A 16,669-nucleotide genomic window follows, 5' to 3' on the forward strand; every position below is an offset into this window, starting at 1 on the left:
TGTTACAATGTTGTTTCTGTTTCATATTTTGGTTTTTTGGCTGCCAGACGTGTGGGATCTTAGCTCTGGGACCAGGGATAGATCACAACCTCTCTGCATTGGAAGGTGAAATCTTAAGCACTGGACTGCCAGGGAAGTCCTTGTGATGTGTATTGGAGATTGTGAAAACTGCCTAGTTACAAGAGGTGCCATAAATGGTAGCTATTATTTGTGAAATTTTACTTTCTTTCATCTGAAAAATGTACCCTTTTTCGCCAGGTTTGAAGACCTTAGGTGGCTCAGATGGTAAAGAATCTGCCTGCAGTGAGGGAGATCCAGGTTCAATCCCTGGGCCAGAAAGGATGAGACAGTTGGATGGCATCCCTGGACTCAATGGACACGAGTTTGAGCAAGCTCTGGGAAATGGTGAAGGACAGGGAAGCCTGGCATGCTGCAGTCCATGGGGTCACAAAAGGTCGGTCATGACTGAGAACAACAGGGCATGTCTGGGCTTCCCAGGTGGCGCTAGTGGTCAAGAACCTGCTTACCAACGCAGGAGACTAGGACTCGGGTTGGATCCCTAGTATTGGGAAGATCTCCTGGAGAAGTTTCTTCAGTATTCCTGCCTGGAGAATCCCATGGACAGAGGAGCCTGGAAGGCTACTGTCCATACAGTCGCAAAGAGTCGGAAGCGACTGAGCATATGGCATATCCACTTTTCCTTCAAGGAATTTCTGACTCATTCCTTTTGCCACTTCTGTTCCTCTTCTGAGGCCTTTCCTGATTCTAGCTCTCCTGCCTTCTCCTACCACCAAACCAGAGGTCTCCACGATAGGTATGGGCCACCCAGTGGACTGCAAGATGGTCCAGCAATTCCACTCCTCGGTACATGCCTGAAAGCAAGTCAACCAGCCCGAAAGCAGGTACTCAGACAAGTACGTGTACAAGCATGCCCATAGCAGCACTATGTACAAAGGCCAAAAGATAGAGACAGACCAAAGGTCCATTGATGGATGATGGATAAACTGTGGTATATACTTAATATTTGCTGTTGCTCAGTCGCTAAGTCATGTCCAACTGTTTTTGACCCCATGGACTGCAGCCTGCCAGGTTCTTATGTCCTCCACTATTTCCTGGAGTTTGCTCAAATTCAGAAAAAGACCCTGATGCTGGGAAAGATTGAAGGCAGGAGGAGAAGGGGACGACAGAGGATGAGATGGCTGGATGGTGTCACTGACTCAGTGGACACGGGTTTGAGTAAACTCCAGGAGCTGGTGATGGACAGGGAGGCCTGGCGTGCTGTGGTCCATGGGGTCACAAAGAGTCGGACACGACTGAGCGACTGAACTGAACTGAGTCGGTGAGACTTGCATACTCAGCCATAAAAAGGAATGAAGTATTGCTGCATGCAACCAGGAGGGTGAACTTTGAAAATATTATGCTAAGTGAAAGAAGTCAGAACAAGAGGTCACATATTATATGATTTCATTTATATGAAATGTCCAGAATAGATAAATCCATAGTGATACATCCATATATTGGTGATTGTCAAGGGCTGAGTGAGGATAGGAGGGGGAGAAACTGCTTAAAGGGTTAAGGTCTTTACTTTGCAGTGATGGAAATGTTTTGGAAGTAGAAGTGGTGGTTGTATAACATAGAGAATGCACTAAGTGCCACTTTAAAATGAACTTAATATTTTTTTCTTTTTGGCTGCACCCAGCAGTATGTGGGACCTTCATTCCCTGCCAGGGATTGAACCTGGGCCCTCTGCAGTGGAAACATAGAGGCTTAAACACTGGGCCGGGGGCGGGGGGGGGGGGAGGTGGGGGGAAGTCCAAAGTAATTAGCCTCCAATTAAAATAAATAAATTTAAATTAAAAAATAAAAATAAAATGAACTTTAAATTGTTCACTTTAAAATGGCTGATTTCATGTTATGTGTACTTCACCTCAATATTTTTTTTTTATAATTTGATACATCGTATTTTCGTTTTTATTTAGTCCAAGAAATTTTTTTTTCTCTTTTTTTTTTTTTTTGACTTGGGCTCTTCGTTCCCTGACCAGGGATCAAACCCGTGCCCCCTGCAGTGGAAGCATGGATTCAAGCCCCTCAATAAATTATTTTTGGGACAATGAAGTAACCACTTCAGCTGGTCAGCTGACAGGTTTGAATGAGGTACAGGTTCCTTCAACTTTCATGCTGGGCAAATACCAGCTTAGGGGTGGCTGAAGAAAGGAGTGGCCTAGGGGTCAGTCAGTGTTGCTTTGCTGCTGTGCCCTACTCAGTAATGATAGGATAAGAGAAAACTGAAATGATTACAGTTAACACTTCTACAGTGTTTGATGTGAGCCTGGCACTGTTCTGAGTGCTTTACATCCTAGACTCACTAAATCCTTACAACTCTGAGCTGGGTACTATCCCTTTTTCATTACAGATGAGAAACTGAGGAACTGAGGTTTAAATGACTTGTCCAAGTCACAGATGAGGAAGTGGCAGAGTTCAAACTTGAACCTCGGCGGTCAGCCTCAACTCCCAGGCTCTGGGCTAAGTGTTTTCCATGTTTTATCTCATTTAATCCTGTGAGTCACATATTGTTGACTCAGGCTGGGACCTGGGACCCTTCACTGCATTTCTTATACCTTATCTGCCCTTTGATCAATTTCTATTGAATAAGGAGGCCAAGAAACTTCACAGGAAACGACGTTGTGGAATTCGCTCAGTAGTGTCCGACTCTTTGTGACCCCATGGACTATACAGTACATGGAATTCTCCAGGCCAGAATACTGGAGTGGGTAGCCTTTCCCTTCTCCAGGGGATCTTCCCAACCAAGGGACTGAACCTAGGTCTCCTGCATTGCGGGCGGATTATTTACTAGCTGAGCCACAAGGGAAGCCCAAGAATACTGGAGTGGGTAGCCTATCCCTTCTCCAGCAGATCTTCCCGACCCAGGAATCAAACTGGGGTCTACTGCATTGCAGGTGGATTCTTTACCAACTGAGCTATTGGGGAAGCCCAAACATCATTATTATGGGAAATGTCATTATTCCGAATTAAAAAAATATCCCCTCATGGTCCTCCCTATTCAGTGTCTTCCCGTCTTTCCCCTGCATGGACTCCCTTTCCATACTTATGCGTATTTGTATACTTATGTATTTGTCTTTACATATTACTTTATATTTATATATAGGTCCACATACTCTTTAAAAAAAATAATTTTATTTATTTAGGCTCTTCTCCAGTTGCAGCAAGTTTAGGGGCTACTCTCCAGTCTAGGCGTGCGGGCTTCTCGTTGCAGCGGCTCTTGCTGCTGTCGAGCACGGCCCTAGCTAGGGCTTGCAGGCTTCACTAGCTGCAGTACATGGCGCAGCAGTTGCGGATCCTGGGTTCTAGGGCACAGGCTCAGCAGTTAAGGCACATGAGCTTAGCTGCTCCTCGGCATGTGGGATCTTCCCGGATCAGGAATGGAACCCCTGTCTCTTGTATTGGCAGGTGGATTCTTTTCCACTGAGCCACCGAGGAAGCCGAGTCCTATACATAGTCTTGCTTCATCTTCATTTCCCTTTATACTGTACATAGGACTGACTATATTTTCTTTGGCTTTCTGTTTACAAGACAGAGCTTTTGATTATTGCTGACTTCCCAATACGGAGAAACAACGTGTGGTACTAACAGGCTTTCAGTAAAAATTTAAATTGAAAAATGTACGTGGTGTTGGGTAGCATTGTGTGCCCCTGTCAGAATGAATAGTCATTCTGTACATGTTCTACTGTTTAAAATGTAATGTCTTCGATGAAAAAAAATCAGTATATAGAACTAGCTGATTCTTTTTAACAAATGGATACCATGGACTGTGGCGATAGCACCCTTTATTTGAACAGCTCCCTTTTTAACTAAGTAACATTTTTTTTTACCAGTGTCATCTCTAATGCAAACAGCATGGCAATGAACATTTTAGCGAGTGCCTTTTTGTGCTCTAGAATTAGTGTCCAGAGCGGACTTGCTGGGGCGATGGGTATATGCATTAAAATATCCATTTGTTGTTGCTGTTTAGTAGCTACACTGTGTCTCTTTTGCAACCCTATGGACTGTAGCCGCCAGGCTCCTCTGTGTCCATGGGGTTTCCCAAGCAAGAATACTGGAGTGGGTAGCCATTCCCTTCTTCAGCGGTCTTTCAGACCCAGGGATCCAACCTGGGTCTCCTGCAGGCAGACTCTTTCCCGTCTGAGCCAGCAAGGAACTGAGACTCAAAAGTTTACTGACTTTCCCACATGATGGGTAAACGACAGAGTCGCGATGTGTCTCCTGATGCGTCGGACTCCAGGGAGAACACGCCAAAGCTGGACACTGTTCTCTACACTGAGTCCTCGGGCTCATTTGGTTATCTCTGGACCTTGAGATATCACCAGGCTGGCCTTCTTCTCCCTTTTAAGTCTCAGACTCCTTCGGGGCAGCTAAATTCTGACCCTCCTCGACCGACACTCCGTTGGCCGATCGGCACCCACCCTAGAGCCTTTACGGCTCGGAAATGGCGACCAGCGCGATCTCTAGGCCACGCCCACTAGGAGGTGGGACCAGAGTTCAGGCCAGAGCGATGGATGCCCGAGCCAAGTTTGAAGTCGACTCCTAGGCGGGCTCGCGCAGAAGCAGAGCTGGTGGCGGCGCAGGTCGGGAGGAGGAGCACCGAATGTAGGGCTCGCCTGCCGGGGCCGCCCGAGAGTCTCTCAAGTGCGGGCGCTGGGGCCGCCATCTTAGATGGCGGGATTAAGGCGAGAACGAGAGTGAGACGGGAAGGCTTTCTTGCCGCTCTTGGGCCCCGGAGAGGGACAGGTGGCCGGGCTTTGGGGTGTGTGCCCTGAGGCCGCGGAGCGCGAGTGGGACAATGCGAGAGCTGCCCGGGGCCCCGTCCCCTGGGCTGGGGACGCGCCGAATGTGATCGCCTCCCGCTCCCTCACCCACCGCGGGGAGGAGGAGCGGACCAGACGCCGCCGCCGGACGACTGGACGCGGAGGCGGCCAGGCTCCCTCAGGTAGGCTGCAGGGCCGGGCCCTGGGAGCGGGGCGGCGGGGCTGAGTGGGCCGGGTTCCCGGGCGGCCCGGCTAGGGCGTCGCTGACGGAACGGCCCCGCGGCGGTCGGGCGGAGGGCCGGGCCAGGCCGCTGTCACCCCGGGTGGCGCTGGGCGGGCGGGGGCCCCGGGGCTCGGTGTCATGGCCGGCGAGCCGAGTCCCCACATTCCCCACTCAGGATTTCCTTGTGTTTCGGGGAGACGTGCGGGCGCCACCCGAGTTCCCGTTGCACAGTCCTTGTGTTTCGGCCACGGGAAAATCCGCCCAGAGACGCCTCGAATCCGTGTTGTCACTGAGGTGGACCACCGTCGTTTCTTTCTGGCCGCAGTGTGGGGGGACCCGGGCTTGCATCTTCTCTCAAGTGACACCCTTTTCGGGAAGGTGAGAGCAGTCGGGGACAAGAGGAGGAAGTAGGTCGGTGTCCCACCACAAAAGAAGGGATCGGGGCCTCCCCTTGGGGCTCAGGACTCTGCGGGTTACTGATGATACCGTTGGGATGCTTATACTGACGGTCGGCCCCAGGATGCTTGGGAATAAAGATCCAGGGCTCCTTTGTGTGAAGTGAGAGCCGCCTGGACGCTTCAGCTGTGCAGCTGCAGAGGCTCTGCAGAGCTAGTCGATGCCCCCAGAGAGGCGTTTGGACGTGAGGAGAGGCGAGGCGGCTGTGTTCATTCATTGTTCTCTCTCAGGGGGCCAGGGTGTGCCCCTTTCTCTGGTGGGAGGAAGGTTAGGGTCTGCTGTGCCTCCTCTAGGTGTGACGGGGTTCTGAAAAGTCGTAAGGAGGGAATGGATTCAGCCCGCGTTCATTATTTCTGCCTGCTTCGTCCGCTCGGGTCTGAGTGGAGGTAGGCGGCCCCTCTGTTCGCTCCCAAGTGTGAAAACAAGACGCTGTGATTAGGGTGGGTTTACCCAGGGTCGTGCTAGTTTGGTACGACTCATTTTGCTTGGGGGAGTTGAGGGAGCATGTAGACTGGAGGGGGATTTTCGTGCTGAGCAAATGCTCTTCAGGTGGGGAGGGCGGAGCAGGCTAAGCTGAGGAAACAGCTGGTACAGAGGCCCCGAGATGTGCAGGAGTTGGAATGAATTTGGGGAGCAGCAAGCCGTCTGGGGTGCAGGAAGGAAGTGGTGAGAGATGAGGGTCTGAAACAAAGGTTGCCTAGCTTGCGAAGGATCTTTCTTTGTTGAAGATAGTGAGCTAGTTGGTTAAACTGGAGTTATTTTAGACTACTGTTGCTAATTTTCTTGCTGATAATCGATTTTCCCCCTTCTCTTGATGATGTTAAAGCTGTTAGTAATTGCACAGATTTACTTTGTTAAGCTCCGTCAAGAACATTTTGATAAATGCTTTATGTCAAATATTTTGCTCTTGCACTGTGGTGAATGAACAGAATTCATATTTCTCGGGATTCTTGCAAAAGGTTCTTCTGAAGTTGTGCTTGCTCACAAAAGTGTTGTCTTTATAAATGTAAGGCAGTCTACTAATACCACATTTTAAATGGTTGTTGACAACATAAATTGTGCTCCCCAGTTGCTTAGAAATTGGCAGATTATATGAAACATCTGAAAAATTGTAGAATGCAACTATTTTTAGTTTAGTAGATGTTTTATATAGTAAACTGTTCGGATTGATTCTGTGGATTCCAGTTCTGTTTTAAAGTCTTTAGCTCTATGAACATAATTTTCCCCAAAGAGCTGTATTGTTGTGCTTAATGTTTGTGCTAAAGTGACTATTATGATATTAACAGACTTCATCTAGAAGTTCCTGAATCTTTTTTGGGTTGTGATGATTATATACCACTCCAGAACATTAAGATTAAAATTCTTTTGGTTTGTTTTCACCCTTATCACTTTAAGGGCTGTGCTGTTTAAAATGCAACAGAAACATTTGACCCAGTTGAACACAGGATACTTGGGAAGATTAACCTGTTACTCTTTCTGTGTAAAAGCTTATTATCTTTTAGATATGCAGTGTTTGTGATTATAAGTTGTAGTGAAATTGCTTAGTTTTCTAAAATTCTTATTTAACAACAATTAAAAGATGTGTAAGCCTTCAAAGGAGAAGGCTTGAGTGAAGTACAGGAGAACATATTTTATAGGTTTTGGTTTTGCAGGAGAAAACAGTGAGAAGCAGATTAAGCTGGTCACTTATGATGAAAAGTATCTAAAAGATCAAATGGAGAATGGTTAAACATTAAGTATTATATTTTTACTGCTCTGAGACTAGTTGGTTTTAGTTTAAAACAGGCCATTTGTGAAATCCGAAGTAGAAGTTTGCTCTGAGGATTAAACAACAACTTCTTGGAAGTTCAATTTGACTTCTCCAGAAGCACTAGGTTACTTATTAAATGGAAAATATAATTAATAACTTCAAATTACTATTTCAAGTAACCTGTTTGTAGTAGGTGCATGATTCTATCACATTTTAATTCCAAATAAAGCTTTGTTAATAACCTGTTGCCTAAAAATAGAAAAATGTTACATGGGGAGTGCTTTTGTTTGCATGTTAACATAATAGCCCATACATCATAATCCTGGTCTTGGGAGGAGCTTGTTAGATGAACAGCATGCCTTAATGTTGACTTGCAGAAGAGAATTTTAACTAGTGCCTTTGAAAGGCAGTGGACTATGTGACAGTGGGGGGTTTATGAAACCATAAAGTCAAGCTTTGACTTAAAAAGATCTTTTGTTTTTTGAATCGTGTGTTGTGAAAGTCAGTTCTCCGAAAAAAAATGACTGTAGTTGGAAAATTGTTCACCTTGACTAAATTAATTGGGACATCAAGGGACGCTTAGGTTCATTTAGGATGAGGTTGTTTAGGGTTTTGGTTGTTGTGTGTGTGTGTGTGTGTGTTTGTGTTTATCTTTGTGTATGGATGTCTAAGAATTCTTATTTGCTAAACTGCCCAGGTTGCAAATGTGATACTAGTTATTTGTGTTATAATTCAGTTAGTATTTTTGGTACAGGGTTTAACTACCTTGTCTATAATCCTTAGGATAGTAAATGGCTGTTTTTTTTTTTTCCTTGCCTTAAAGTTGTGAGTAAAAATTCCTTAATTACATATTATAGTTTTCATCTTTAATTTTATAGTGGTTGAGTCATTCTGTTCCTCCTTTTCTCCCAGGATACTTGTGAAGCTCACAGTGATTTTAGTAGTTAACTTCAGATCTGTTAGCCTTTCTCCTAAAATTACTCCTAGAATGTCAGTTTAACCAAGGAAAATGTCAAGTGGGTGTTGTTCCTTTGTTACTGGTTTTGGCCCAGGCTATCTCAAGTCTCTTTGGCAGCTCACTCAAGAAGTGTGTTAATTGCTTCACATTCCAATCAGTGTAGATAGTTTTTCTTGAGGAACACTTGACACATAGTTTTATTTTTAGATCAGATTCTAAGGGATTTTACTGGGTGGGGATTAACAATCGTAAAACTGATTTGGAATTAAAACCTTTGTGATTTAGAAATTGTTTGCATTTTTGGTTAATGAATGGGAAGTCACAGGCAGTGAAAATGTTTTAGGGGAACCAGATATGTCTAATTGCTTCTGAGGATCCTGGTGGACTATATGGGTGACATCTTCTTTCTGCCTGTTGGGTTTCATGTACTGTCATCCAGTAGCAAGAGTAAATAATACATCTTTACTGTTTTAGTCAAGACTTATCTCCTGTTTATTGTCTTCCATCCTGCTGGGGAAGGGAAAAGTGGTATGATTTCTTTGAAGCTACTTAATACTAGGCATCACATTTGGACAGAGTATTTACTTTCTTCATCCGTAAACATTTCTGATGGAAGAGTCCGGCTAGTAATGGTTAACTATGTTACTGGGTCTTTAAAATTATGAGTTGTCATTCTTAATCTGGGTTTTTTGGGGACATACTTCTTTTTTTTCTTTTCAAAATTAAAAAAATATAGTGTAATTGCTTTACAATGTTGTGTTACTTTCTGCTGTGTAACACTGGGAATCAGCTATGTGTATACATATATCCCCTTCTTCTTAATCTTTCCCCAGCCCCCGCCCCACCTCTCTAGGTCATCACAGAGCACCCAGCTGAGCTCAGCTTCCTTACAGCTATCTGTTCTACACATGGTAATGTATATATGTCAATGCTTACTCTCAGAATTCACCCCATCCCATACTTTTCCATGTTAGATGGCTTTTAACATCTGTCCTTTACCTAGGTTTCAGTTCAGTTCAGTCGCTCAGTTGTGTCCGACTCTGCGACCCCATGAATCGCAGCACGCCAGGCCTCCCTGCCCATCACCAATTCCCGGAGTTCACTCAAACTCATGTCCATCGAGTCGGTGATGCCATCCAGCCATCTCATCCTCTGTCGTCCCCTTCTCCTCCTGCCCCCAATCCCTCCCAGCATCAGGGTCTTTTCCAGTGAGTCAATTCTTCGCATGAGGTGGCCAAAGTATTGGAGTTTCAGCTTTAACATCAGTCCTTCCAATGAACACCCAGGACCTATCTCCTTTAGGATGGAGTAGTTGGGTCTCCTTGCAGTCCAAGGGACTCTCAAGAGTCTTCTCCAACACCACAGTTCAAAAGCATCAATTCTTGGCGCTCAGCTGTCTTCACAGTCCAACTCTCACATCCATACATGACCACAGGAAAAACCATAGCCTTGACTAGACAGACCTTTGTTAGCAAAGTAATATCTCTGCTTTTGAATATGCTGTCTAGGTTGGTTATAACTTTCCTTCCAAGGAGTAAGCGTCTTTTAATTTCATGGCTGCAGTCACCATCTGCAGTGATTTTGGAGCCTCAAAAAATAAAGTCTGACACTGTTTCCACTGTTTCCCCATCTATTTCCCATGAAGTGATGGGACCAGATGCCATGATCTTCGTTTTCTGAATGTTGAGCTTTAAGCCAACTTTTTCACTCTCTTTCACTTTCATCAAGAGGCTTTTTAGTTCCTCTTCACTTTCTGCCTTAAAGGTGGTGTCATCTGCATATCTGAGGTTATTGATATTTCTCCTGGCAATCTTGATTCCAGCTTGTGCTTCCTCCAGCCCAGCGTTTCTCATGATGTACTCTGCATAGAAGTTAATAAGCAGGGTGAAAATATACATCCTTGACGTACTCCTTTTCCTATTTGGAACCAGTCTGTTGTTCAGTTCTAACTGTTGCTTCCTGACGTTAGGGTAGATGGAATCCTGAGTTTTCCTTAGAAGAACATGACTTTTGTTCTCTGTGGCAAATCTCATTAGGAATCTCAGTTTCTGGGAGAGGCATTTCCCTGGATCTAGATAGATTATTTTGAAAGGAGTTCCCATTTGCATTTTAAAAAGTTTGTTTATGGTAGAAAAAACTGGAAAAACTTCAGATGTTCAACAATAAGTAAACTGTGGGACAGCCCCTTATGGGACACAATGCTTTTCTTGAACTGTGGCATATATGAAACATTTATAACACAAGAAATGCTATATCTGAATGATTGTAGTTTTGTTAAAAACACAACATTTAATACAATGGAATGTTATTCAGTAGTGAAAAGGAATTCATTTGAGCAAGCTCCAGGAGATAGTGAAGAGCAGGGAAGCCTGGCATGCTCTAGTCTGTGGGGGTCTCAGAGTTGGACATGACTCAGCGACAGAACAACAACAAAACTGATACATTCTCCAATATGTATAAACCTTGCAAACATCATGTTAAATAAAGGAGTCAGTCAGAAAACCCCACATATTCTGTGATTCTTTTTGCATGAAGTGCCCAAAACAGCAAATCTGCAGAGACAAAGTAGATTTGTGGTTACCAGTGGCTGGAGGGAGAGAGGAATGTCAGTGAACAGTGATAGGGGTTTCTTTTTGAAGTATTGAAAATGTTCTGAAATTGATTGTGGAGGTAAATATACCACTCTGTGAGTCTAATAAACGCCATGGAGTTGTACACTTTAAATGGGTGACTTGTATGGGATGGAAGTTATATCTCAAGCTTTAAAAACAAAAACTCAAAGCCTACACATAGGAAGAAAGTACATGTAGATGTTACTAGTTGTTGTTAAACAGAAATTAATTATTATTACTTTATATTACTTTTCATTGTCTCTGAATATATTGTTTTATAATAAAAGAACACATATAAAGATATAAAGATAAATTCTATTCATGTTGTGGGCCCTTATGTCCCTCAGACATTCAGTCACTCTCAGTTGTCATGACGACTATATTTTTGCGCTTCTTTCAGCTGTGTTCTACTTTCTCCAGGTTACTTCAGGCTTTTATCACTGAATTTGCCTGAGCTATCCTTAGAACTTCTAAACTGAACTCCTTTTTCTTGTTTCTTTCAGTTGCATTTTTCACGTTACTGCCAGATTCACTTTTTAAATGTATATTGTTCAGTCGTGAAATCAAGTCCAACTCTTTGTGACCGCATAGACTGCAGCATGCCAGGCTTCCCTGTCCCTCACCAGAATCTTTTTTTTTTTTTAAATTTATGGTAGTTGTGGTGGGTCTTTGTTGCTATGTATGGGCTTCTCATCGCGTGGCCTCTCCTATTGCTGAGCACAGGCTCGGTTCTTGCGTCGCTCAGGCTTAATTGGTCTGCAGCATGTGGAATCTTCCCGGAGCAGGGATCAAACCCACGTCCCCTGTGTTGGCAGGCAGACTCTTCACCACTGCGCCTCCAGGGAAGTCCCCTCACCAGAATCTTAAAAATTAGGTTTTATAAATCTTTTGTATAGATTATGCAGTCACATGCTCCAGAATTTAAAGGATACAGAAAGTTACGCTGTTTAGAGTAACTCTACTTTCTCCTTTGTTTCCCGTACCCAGCTTTCTTTGTGGAGGGAAGTGTGTTACGAGATTCTTGGGTATCTGCCTGTTTTGTGATGATACAGGAATATTCACATGTTGTTGAGCTGCCCTTACTTCCTTTGGCAAATCGTCCAAGAGTCTCCTTTGCTTTTCAGACTAAGCATACAGTTCTTGCTTTTATATCTTGGTAGTGTGGATTTCTCTTACTATCTTTAGTGGAATTCAGAAGCCTTTTTTTTTTTTTTTTAAAGCACCTAAGTAAGTGCAGCAGGCTAGTGTGGTGGAGGGTGAATTAGGCAAGTTCCTGCCTCAGTAACCTTATCTACTGAGGAGAGATTCACACGATTTCCTCACTTTTATCTGTTCCTCTTTTAAGAGCCATTTTGAACACCATCTTCTAAATACATTTCCTGATCTTTTTCTCATTATGTTTTCTTCCTTGAACCCTACCTTAAAACCCTTGCATTTATTTTTCTGTCTTTATCATATAGCCATTTGTGAGTTTATCATCCCATTAGATTATAAATTCAAGTTAATGCTTTCTACTCAGTGTGCAAGTCCTTCTTTGTTGATATTTGTGAAAAAATTTGAGAAATTGAGGGACCAGGTCTGTGCATTTTGGTGAAACTATTAAATCTCACAGGATTGTCTCTTAATCACCTTTGAATACCCAGAGTTTAGCACAGTGTTTGGTGCCCCTGATTTCAGTTCAATTTGTTGAGTGTAAGGTGCTAAATGATGTTGATTGAACTGAATTTTTTATATAGATGTCTTACATCTCTGGCTAGATATAAGCTCCTTAGAGCTGAGACATGTCTAATTTATAAATCTCTAGTTCTTGAAACTTTGTCTTCATGATGTAGTAAACATTATTTACATAAGTAGAAATTCACAGGTTAATCACCTGTGGATTGTTCCTACTGCCCATCACACACTAGCTTCCCTGGTGGCTCAGATGGTAAAGCGTCTGCCTGCAAGGTGGGAGACCTGGATTCGATCCCTGGGTCGGGAAGATCCTCTGGAGAAGGAAATGGCAACCCACTCCAGTACTCTTGCCTGGAAAATCCCATGGAAGGAGGAGCCTGGTGGGCTACAATCTATGGGGTCGCAAAGAGTCGGACACGACTGAGTGACTTCACTTTCCTCACACACTAATGTTTACAATTAAAATTGTAAACTCATACTCAGAACTTTGTAACTTAGGATTTCTATGGAAGGAATCAACCTTGCTTAGCTTCCCCTTCTATTTTGCATTATCAGTAGAGGGCTCTGGGTTCTCAGTGCCAGCTCCCCGAGGACGTTTGCCTGCTTTAGCAGCTCGCTGACGCATTGCTTCAAGTGGCTCTTGCCACACTGGCTGTTCTCTTCTGCATTCATAGGCTTTCTACATGGAGGGTATAGATGATACTCTTCCATCTTCCTTGGTCTTAGTCTGGACTGGAATTAGAGAAATGTGAATGTGAGAATAACCATCATAAATACTCCATGCCTAGTATTTAGCTGTCTGACAATTCAGAAATGGGCCCCTTAGGCTTTTTTGGAGGGAGTGGTGGAGATAAGCTATACATAACATACAGTTTACTGTTTTAACCACATTTGAGTGTATTATTCCATGGCATCAAGTGTGCATAGTGTTGTGCAAACATGACCGCTACTCTGTTTCTAGAAATTTTTCATCATACCAGATAGAACCTTGTAACAATTATATTGATACAATAACTCCCAATTCCTCCCTACCTCCAGCCCCTGGAGGGTAAACTCTGCTTTCTCTCTGAATTTGCTAGTCCCAAGTATCTCATAAAGGGAATCATTGTTAGTCAGTTGTGTCCCACTCTTTGCAACCCCATGGACTGCAGCATGCCAGACCTCCCTGTCCTTCACCATCTCCCAGAGCTCGCTCAAACTCATGTCCATCGAGTCGGTGATGCTATCCAGCCATCTCACCCTTTGTCATCCCCTTCTCCTCCTGCCTTCAGTCTTTCCCAGCATCAGGGTCTTTTCCAGTGAGTCAGGTCTTTGCATCAGGTGGCCAGAATATTGGAGCTTCAGTTTCAGCATCAGTCCTTCCAGTGAATATTCAGGGTTGGTCTCCTTTAGGATGGACTGGTTGGATCTCCTTGCAGTCCAAAGGACTCTCAAGAGTCTTCTCCAGCACCACAGTTCAAAAGCATCAATTCTTTGGCTCTCAGCCTTCTTTATGGTCCGACTCTCACATCCATACATGACAACTGGAAAAACCATAGCTTTGACTTTTGGACCTTTTGGGGAATCATACAATATTTATAATTTTGTATCTGGCTTATTTCACTTACTGTTTTCAGGATTCATCCACATTATACTGTGTGTCAAAATTTTATTCCTTTTCATGGTTGAATAATAATAATATTCATGCACGTGCACACACACACCCAATATTTATCCTTTCAGCAGTTGATGGGCTCTTAGGTTCCACATTTTGGCTTTTGTGAATAATGATGCTGTTAACATTGATTTGTAAGTGTCTGTTTGAGTCTCTGCTTTTGTTTCATTTTACTATATATACCCAGGAGTGGAATTGCTGGAACTGATGGTAATTCTGTCTAACTTTTGAGGAATTGCCAGATTATTTTCCACAGCAGCTGCATCATTTTATATTCCCACCGGCAATGCATGAGAGTTCCAGTTTATCTGCATCTTTGCTAATACTTGTTATATTTTGTTTTTTGATAATAACTGTCCTAATGGATGTGAAGTGGCTCTAGGCTTTTCTCTCAACTGCTAATTAGATCAACTAAGCAAACCAGAAGTTTAGGAAGTTGGCTGTATTTGCATCTATGGAATTTTTCCTCCTTTATAAATGTATTTGTATATAATGTTCTTCAAAGAGATAAATTAATTACACAATTAATGAATTTTTTTTGGGGAAGAAAAGGTTTTTTATTAAGTTGGTACATGTAGTTGTTGCTGTTACCTTCCTTATACCCTTCATTCCCTTTTAATCTAAAATATATTCAGTTAACTTGTAAATAATTATTTCAATTAATCTTGAGTGGTAAGATATACCAAGTGAAAAAAGTAGGGTACTAAAATATGTACATTAAAATTCTATTTTTTATAAGGAAAAACATTTACATGCACCTATTAAAATGCTTCCCCTTCAATTTCAGATACTGCAGTGACATCGTCCTGTATTGTCTGCCTCTTCTCTGCTCAGGCTGGAAGTGGCCGTTCCATGCGCCACATTCTTACAGCTTTCTTGAGAAGGCGCTCCTTTCCCCTGTCACCGCACACACACAGCTGTCAGTTCTTGCTGTTGTAGCCTCTGTGTCATCCCGAGAGCTCTTAGCACATAGGCAGTCTTTGGTAAGTCATGATTTTTTGTTTTTTTCCTACTTTAACAACGCAAGGGCTATTTTTTTGAACTTTATATTCTTCAAAGCCACTGGCAGTTGAAATAGATTATTAGAAATTGTCAAATGATGTGCTCCTTACACTTTTCCACTCAGTTCTGTGCCAGGTTGCAGTATATAGAGAGGCATTCTGTTTTATTGGATTCTCTGTATCAGTATTTTCATGTGGTAGGTAATGATTCAATATCCATGAGAAAAGTTTAGGATAAATAGTGTAATTACATCATTTCTCCATTAATAGTTTATTCAGATATTTAAACATTAATTTTGTGCAAGGTACTGTACTGGCGTGTGTGCTAAGTCACTTTGGTCATGTCTGACTCTTTGCGACCCTATGGACTGTAGCCCATCAGGCTCCTCTATCCATGGGGATTCTCTAGGAAAGAATACTGGAGTGGGTTGCCATGCCCTCCTCCAGGGGATTGTCCCGACCCAGGGATCGAACTTGCCTCTCCTTTGACTCTTGCACTGCAGGTGGATTCTTTACTGCTGAGCCACCAGGGACGCCCTACTGTACTGGCTGACGGAGTATATAACAAGATGTAGGAGACACATACAGCTCTTTTCCTTAAGGCATTCAGACTTTGACATGTAATTACGTACGTTACATTTTCATATTTAGTTTCTTTTTTTACTCCTGTGGCAAAGTAGCTGGGTATAAATTAGAGTTTTAATGAATTAATAGTCCAATTTACAGTGGAAACCTCTGAACATGTCCTTGGTTTAAGAAAAATATTCTTGAAAAGTTGATTTAAAGTATTTTCTGGGAAACAAATGGTTTTACAGATATACCTTATTGTAATTCTTACAAGTTCTCAAAACAAGCAAGATGCTTACCTTTGGTGGTATCATTGAAGACCAGGGAATTTTTCTGTATGAAAGCCATTGACTCCAAAGGAATCATTGGAGAAATGACTGAATCAGATGGTTACTTCTTGAAATAGCTTTGGCAAGGTTGTAAACCTGGAGGAGTACTTATCTTGAGGGTAAATCTCAATGTCTGCCCAAGTGAGAGAGGCCAGTGTGCAGAATGGTGGATTCACTTATCTTATATTTCATGTCTTTATTTTATTAAATTTTTTTCATGTCTTTATTTTTGAAGAAAGCTCATAGCTATTTTTTAAATCACTTGTTGATTATGCAGGACTTGCCACTAAAATTTATGCCTTTTATGTGGAACAGAAATTATTGGTATGGTTAAGTCAGTGTTTCCAGGCATTAGCTTAGCAGGATGAGATGTCTGGGTGGTTTTTACTTCCTCTTCTTCCCCTTCCACTGTGTAGCTGTTTTTTACTTCATTATTACCCGACCATCAGAGTGATCATACTTACACCATATTTTATTTGTGTGTTGCATATTTTTCTACTTGTGTTTAAGGATATACTTTGTAAATAGCTCCGTTCATTTAAAAATGAACAGTTGCTGCTTAAATGAAGAAGCAGTGACTGATTTGGAGATGAAAAGTAAAAGGAATTAAAGAGTTTAGACA

The 16,669-nt window shown here is 42.8% G+C and overlaps 1 protein-coding gene across 4 annotated transcripts in view; it reads left to right on the plus strand.

Moving 5' to 3' along the window:
• RAF1 (Raf-1 proto-oncogene, serine/threonine kinase) overlaps nt 4,643-16,669 on the plus strand; it is a 73,820-nt gene continuing 61,793 nt past the window's right edge. For 2 of the 4 annotated variants that reach the window (XM_018066958.1, XM_018066959.1), the window contains exons 1-2: nt 4,643-5,005; nt 14,938-15,133. The gene's annotated coding sequence lies outside the window, so the exon portion shown is untranslated. Of the gene's footprint in view, nt 5,006-14,937; nt 15,134-15,654; nt 15,780-16,669 lie in introns of all 4 variants that reach the window. The other 2 variants (XM_018066960.1, XM_018066962.1) reach the window with 2 other exon arrangements.

Source organism: Capra hircus, chromosome 22 (genome assembly GCF_001704415.2).
Source record: "Capra hircus breed San Clemente chromosome 22, ASM170441v1, whole genome shotgun sequence".
Taxonomy (NCBI): Eukaryota; Metazoa; Chordata; class Mammalia; order Artiodactyla; family Bovidae; genus Capra; species Capra hircus.